Source organism: Salvelinus fontinalis, chromosome 12, assembly GCF_029448725.1.
Source record: "Salvelinus fontinalis isolate EN_2023a chromosome 12, ASM2944872v1, whole genome shotgun sequence".
NCBI lineage: Eukaryota > Metazoa > Chordata > Actinopteri > Salmoniformes > Salmonidae > Salvelinus > Salvelinus fontinalis.
Window position 1 is genome coordinate 9,298,868 of NC_074676.1, and position 7,769 is coordinate 9,306,636.

The following is a 7,769-nucleotide window of genomic DNA, read 5'->3' on the forward strand; positions in this document are numbered from 1 at the left end:
TTAATCCCTAACCTTTGATGATCTTCATCAGATGACACTCATACGACTTCATGTTACACAATACATGCATGTTTTCTTTAAAGTTCATATTTATATAAAAAAAGCTGAGTTTACATTGGCGCGTTACATTCACTAGTTCCAAAAACATCAAGTGATTTTGCATAGACATTGTTTCAACAGAAATACTCATCATAAATATAGATGATAATACAAGTTATACACATGGAATTATAGAGATACCTCTCCTTAATGCAACCGCTGTGTCAGATTTCAAAAAAACTTTACGGAAAAAACACACCATTCAATAATCTGAGATGGCGCTCAGAACAATAGCCAAATTAGCCGCCATGTTGGAGTCAACAGAAACCAGAAAATACATGATAAATGTTTCCTTACCTTTGATGATATTCATCAGAATGCATTCCCAGGAATCCCAGGTCCACAATAAATGCTTGATTTGTTCGATAATGTCCGTTATTTATGTCCAATTTGCTACTTTGGTTAGCGCGTTTAGTAAACAATTCCAAAGTCACAAAGCGCGTCCACTATAACGTGACGAAATGTCCAAAAGTTCCATAAGTCAGTAGAAACATGTCAAACGATGTACTGAATCAATCTTTAGAATGTTGTTAACATACATCTTGAATAACGTTCCAACCGGAGAATTACATCGACTTCAGTTGAGCATGGAACAGAGCTGCCTATCACGTGAACGCACGTGGTCAAAGCATGGTCAACTCGTGGCAGTGGTGACTAATTCCTGTCTCCTTCGGCCCCCCTTTACATTAGAGTCATCAGACAAAGTTCTATTGACTGTTGACATCTAGTGGAAGCCGTAGGAAGTGAAAACTCATCCATATCTCGCTGTAATTTCAATGAGAGCTTGGTTGAAAATCTGCCACCCTCAGAAAAATTCCAAACAGGAAGTGGAACTTCTCAGGTTTTTGCCTGCCATACGAGTTCTGTTATACTCACAGACATAAATCAAACAGTTTTAGAAACTTCAGAGTGTTTTCTATCAAATAATAATAATAATATGCATATATTAGCAACTATGACTGAGGAGCAGGCTGTTTACTCTTGGCACTTCTGTGCACCTTTCATCCAAGCTACTCAATACTGCCCCTGCAGCCATAACAAGTTAATTAAGGAAAAGCACCTTTAGTAAATCTGCTTTCTCTGTGAGAGCTTCCCATGTCTGGAATACACTGCCATCAGACACACATAACACACTTTCACAAAATGCATGAAGACATGGCTATAGGTCAATCAGATTTGTGAACATAATCCCTAGCTGTGTATTACCGCTTTCCATGTTGTCTGTAGCTTGTGAGGTGTGGAAACACTTTGTTGCTTTTATGAATTTTGTCTTGCTCCTTTTTGTTCTATGTTTTGCTTGTCCTATGTTGCTCTGCGTGTGCTCACTGCTCAATGATTGTCTATATTGTAATTGTTTTTAATAACCTGCCCAGGGACTGCGGTTGAAAATTAGCCGGCTGGCTAAAACCGGCACTTTTACTGAAACGTTGATTAATGTGCACTGTCCCTGTAAAAATAAAATAAACTTAAACTTCTAATTCCATATTCTTATCATTTAGAATTAACCTAATTCGAGCGATACTATGCATAGCAGGTACACCTAGCTTAAAGACTAGCATCTAAGGATATGGGTTATTTAACTCCCTCGGTTGGGGGGGGGGGGTGTTTGTGGGTCAGGGTATTAGCTCACGAGATGTTTACTACTTTATACTTTAATAATTTCATTTTGTACAAGTTGTATACACTCAACACAGTTGTTTCTTTCCTTTTCCCTATTTCTTATTTTCTTTAAAGATTTTGGCACCTAATAACTATACATTTATGACACTTAACATTAGGGGTACTAAATGCCCAGTCAAGCGCAAACACATTCTGAATGATCTAAAGCAGCATAAGGTTGATATAGCTCTTCTTCAGGAGACACATCTGAATGACTCTGAGCATGATAAACTGAAGAGAGAGTGTGATGGTCAAGTGTACTATTCATCTTTCACCTCTCGGGCAAGAGGGGTGGCCATACTCATTAATAAGCATTGCCCCTTTCAGAAACAATCTCAGATTAAAGACAAAGGAGGTAGGTTTGTGAACATTCAAGGTTTCATTAACACTGAGCCCATTACCATTGTGAATGGGCCTAACCACGATGATCCTAAATTTTACCAAGACATCTTTTTGAAGTTAATTTGCCCATCATCAGAGATAATAATGGCAGGGGATTTTAACTTGGTACTGGACCCTTCCAGTGATAGATTTTCCTCTAATAGTATCAACCTCACACAGGCAGCTAAAATGTTAAAAGCAGAAATGAAACACTTTGGACTCGTAGACTTATGGAGATTTCACAACAAAAAGGTTAAAGAATACTCCTTTTACTTCCCTGTCCATAACAGTTACTCTAGAATTTACTTGTTTCTTATTCCTGCAGCCAAGGGAAGTTTAACTACTGGGTGTAAGTACTTACTAAGATGTATATCAGATCATTCTGCCCTGCTGGCTTCAGTACCAGTCAGTAGAGCACAGCCACCCTCAAGCAGATGGAGGTTTGGCAAATACTTGCTAAATAATCCCACATTTGTAACATTTCTGAACACTCATATAGACATATTTTTTAGCACCAATAACAACTCTGCCTCCCCCTAATTTTATGGGAAACTCTCCTTGCATATCTGAGGGGGCAAATCATATCCTTTAGTTCAGGTGCTCGTAAGATGTATAAGGCTCAAGTAGATTAGTTCGTCTGGAAAATGAACATAGTGTAACATTTGACGACTCAACTCTACAAAAATTAGACTCAAAGCGATTGGAATATAACACCCTGACGACCCATAAAGTGGAAAATGCTCTTAGGAGAACAAAACCACTACGAACATGGAGCTAAAGCAGGAAAGTTGCTTGCTTGGCAGATGAGACGAGAGGATGCTAGTAGAGTTATTAGCTCTATTAAGATACCCAATAACACAGTTGTTCACAGTCCTGAGGAAATTAATCTAGTCTTCAGGGAGTTTTATGAAACATTGTACAAGTCTGAAGGGGATGCCCCTGCCACAATGCATGAGTTTTTGAACAAACTCAATTTACAAACTTTAACTGATGAGGATAGAGAGCACTTGGAGAAAGAGATTACATCAGAGGAAATTAAGGAATCCATTTTCAACACTGCTGGGGGGAAATCACCAAGGTTAGACGGATTCCCTATTGAATTCTATCGATCCTTTTTACCCAAACTAATTGAGCCTCTTTGCAGTATGTTTAATTATGCCATAGAGACAGAAAAGCTCCCAGACACACTTGAACAGGCACTGATCAGTTTTGTTAAAACCTGTGAAAGATCCTATGCTTTATGGGTCGTATAGACCAATAACTCTAATGAACACTTCATATAAGATTCTTGTGAAACTCATTGCTCTTAAACTGGATAAGGTTCTACCGGACTTGGTTGATATGGGCCAAACAGGCTTTGTAAGAAACCGCTCATCTCCTGATAATACCAGAAGATTATTTAATATTATGCATTATGTAGAGAATGACCAAGAATCTATGTGGCGGCTTCATTAGATGCGGAAAAAGCTATTGACCGCATAGAATGGAACTACCTGTTTGAAGTTTTACAGAGGATGACTATTGGACCTAAGTATGTAGGTCTGATTAGATTACTGAACACATGTCCGGTAGCTCAGATCCTGACTAATGGAAACATTTCCTCACAGTTCTTCCTATCACGTGGCACAAGACAGGGTTGTCCAGCTAGTCCGCTCCTTTTTTCTTTGGCTATAGAGCCACTGGCAGAAGCTTTTGATCTCATCCATCCATCCATGGTGTTCGTATAGGTGGGCGTGAACATCTGGTCTCGCTATATGCCGATGACGTTTTGCTTTACTTCACTAAACCAGAAATTTCACTCCGAACATTAGTTGACATCCTGAAAGAATATGGGACCTTTTCAAGATATAAAATAAACCTATCGAAGAGTATAATTATGCCTTTTAACAGGGCAGCTATGCAGAACCCAATCTTAGACCAACCGTTTTCTTGGAAACCACAGAAAATGATATATCTTGGATTGCAAATTCCTTCTGAAATGATTAAGACATATCAACTGAACTATACTCCACTTCTCAAAAAGGTTGGGGAAGAATTGGATAGATGGCGGGATTTACCAATTACTCTTATTGGGCGGGTCAATTGTGTAAAGATAAATATATTACCAAAATTCTTGTACCCTTTCCAAATCTTGCCCTTTCCTATTCCCAAGTTTTTTTCAAACAACTTAATAGGAAGATTTCTTAATTTCTGTGGAAAAGGAAACCCCCCAGAGTGAAACTCACAACTTTATGCTAACCATACTCAAGAGGACTCACTCTACCTGACTTCCAGTTGTATTACTGGGCATCTCAGTTAAAGGCTGTGTGGGTATGGCAAGATACAACAAGTTCACCCTCTTGGAGACAAATAGAGGAGGAGTGTCTGACCCCTGTTACATTGGCATATGTACCTTATATTAGCCCACCTAAAGCTTTGCTAGATCTCATAAACAACCCTTTCATTAAATACACTATAAATATATGGATTGAAGTCTGTAAACAAACAGAAGGGCTTAGATCTATATATGAACAAACACCTTTCTATAATAACCCCATCTTACCCAAAGCCCTGAGAGATGGTATTACATTTTCTTGGTTCAACAAAGAAATTAAAACATTTGGTAATCTCTATAGAGAAGGTGAACTACTATCCTTTCAACAACTGGCATCTCATGTTCAGTTACCTCAAACTCTTATATTGCCACTCAGAAGGGAGGTAGGATTCAGCCCATGAGTAAACCTAAAACTGATAAACTGTGGCTGGAGAGGAAGGGAGTAAAAGGCTTCATTTACTACATGTACTCTAGGCTTCAAGCTCTGTTGGGGAATGATGAACCTCTGAAAGCTTGCATGAAGTGGCATGATGACCTTGGTCTCATTTTTGAGGATGAGAAATGGGGAAAGCTCTTTTTAGATGCTCAGCATCTTTCATTTAACACAAGGCACAAGTTGATGCAATTCAATATTTTACATAGGGTCTACTTTACACCAGAGAGACTGTACAAGATCAATTCTAAATATTCAACATTTTGCCCAAGGTGTAAAATGGGATTGGGCACACTTACGCATATGTTTTTGTCCTGCCTTGAAGTAAGCAATTATTGGAAAGACATTATTCAGATCTTATCACAGGTCACTAATATGACGGTACCACTAGATCCTTCCCTTATTCTTCTTGTTCTACCAGTTAATATTTGAAGCAAAACCAGATTCATTAAATTGTCAGTCATTGCAGCCAATAAATGCACAGCTACTATATGGAAGAGTGACACTCCGCCAAGCAAGCAGATGTGGCTAAAAGAACTTCCTATATTCCACCTGAAAGAATAACATACAATTTACATAATAAACCCTTTGAATTTACTGATGTCTGGGGGGACTTTCAGCAGTTTCTAGAGACGTCACCTTAGCTGCCTCATTACTACTTTCTTCATTAATCTATTATTATTGTTTGTTTTTGTGTTGAATAATTTATTTTCCAGCATGGAATGTGAAGGTTATTCTGTTTATTTTTGTTGTTAATCAGTGAAGCTAATACCGGTAGAGGGAAGGAAGGGGGGGTGTTCCTGTGTTGGGGAGGGAAGGGTTTTGCACGATGTGCACCAATGTAGCATGGTGTTTTGTGTAGGTGGAAGGAATAACGGGGCACTATCTGTGTCATATTTTGATGATTGTGTGAGCGGACCAAGTCATTTGGTGTCACTCTAAAGTGGAAAGGTGGAATAAACGAGACAGGAGTAGGTTTTCTTGATCGAACACAGTTCTCTGTTGAGAGATTTCTGACACTGCAACACAATCAATGAGAATCTCCCAAGGAACAACATACATCTTCTTCTTTAGATGACACAGGAACATGATTATCTTTAAACTATAACAACAATCACGGATGTGTCACCATCTTAATGGATGTTCTTGGATAGCTCCCCTCGCTTGGTAACCATTCTACAGATCTCGTTTATCTTCCCCCTCTGCTGCTTGTTCCCTCCTCTCTCTTATAGGGGAAAGAGAATATGTCATTAGTACCGTCAGCTGTGATTAATTGCCTCTGGTTACCTTGTCTCGCATGCCTTGTTGGGCTACTATCCGTGAGCCCAGCCTGCCCTCTGGTGGTCCTTCCACAATTGTTAAATTGTAAAAAAAAGAAATGCCAATAAATATATTGTACAAAAACAAAGTATGACAATTGAGTACTTTTCCCACCACTGGTTATTTACATTTTAGTCATTTAGCACACGGTCACACGTGGGAATCGCACCCACAACCCTGGTGACCAAACCACACTGTGCTTCATCGCCAGCAGCATACCATTCTGCATACCACTGCTGGCTTGCTTCCGAAGCTAAGCAGGGTTGGTCCTGGTCAGTCCCTGGATGGGAGACCAGATGCTGCTGGAAGTGGTGTTGGAGTGCCAGTAGGAGGCACTCTCTCCTCTGGTCTAAAAAATATCCCAATACCCCAGGGCAGTGATTGGGGACACTGCCCTGTGTTAGGGTGATGTCTTTCAGATGGGATGTTAAACAGGTGTCCTGACTCTCTGAGGTCATTAAAGATCCCATGGCACTTATTGTAGGGGGGTTAACCCTGGTGTCCTGGCTAAATTCCCAATCTGGCCCTCAAACCATCATGGTCACCTAATAATCCCCAGTTTACAATTGGCTCATTCATCCCCCTCCTCTCCCCTGTAACTATTCCACAGGTTGTTGCTGTAAATGAGAGTATGTTCTCAGTCAACTTAAAAGTACATGGTGCAAGTGATCAATGCTGTTTGAGATTCTACAAAGACTACAGCAATTGTGAATATCTCCACAGATCTGCCACAACCCAAAGTATGCATTTGAACATGCACATTATATGATTAATGTTACAGAAACCTCAAAATGTGGCCATGTATCCGTTACTTATTTTAAGGTTGAATAAATACTGTTACATTACTTTGTAAGATAGCCTTAACTTCAGGCTGTTTACTGTATTACAAAAGTAATATTGAATTGTGTTTAGTTGACAACGCAACCAAATATCAACATTTAAAGGATATATTTACTGCTTGGATAGTTCAATCTAAGACACTGGCTAAATTACATTTAACTTTTATTTCTGGTTGAGTTGGAGACGTGAAGACAACATATCATTTATTAACTTGTTTTGTCGATAATAATAAAATTAACAGGCTATTTATTGTATTTCAAAAGTGATATTGAAATGTGTTTGGTCGACAACATCAATTTAGGCATCAGGGATGTCACTTCCGCCATTGGCTGACGGCGCTAATACCGAATGGGACCAAAATATTGTGGGTTTAGCGTTGACTCAAAACGAATGCACGACAAGAAAACACACACAACCACTACTATTATAGTATATAAGTCAAAATACCTGTAGCTATGTTCCTACTTGGACATAATCAAAAACATTGACACCACAGTGATTCTCGTTCTAAGAGGATGCTATAATAAATAGATAATTGCGATTTTCAGATTTATTTGAGTAGTGAGAATTTATTTGCCGTGCATATATGCTGATAAGTTGAATATGAAACTAAAATCGTGAATTTTTTTCCAAAGGCGTCTGTGTGGCGTCAGCTGCGAACGTTCCACACAGATGTTCAATGAGCGATCGAGTTCTACTAAACTCACTAGGCCTACTCTCATT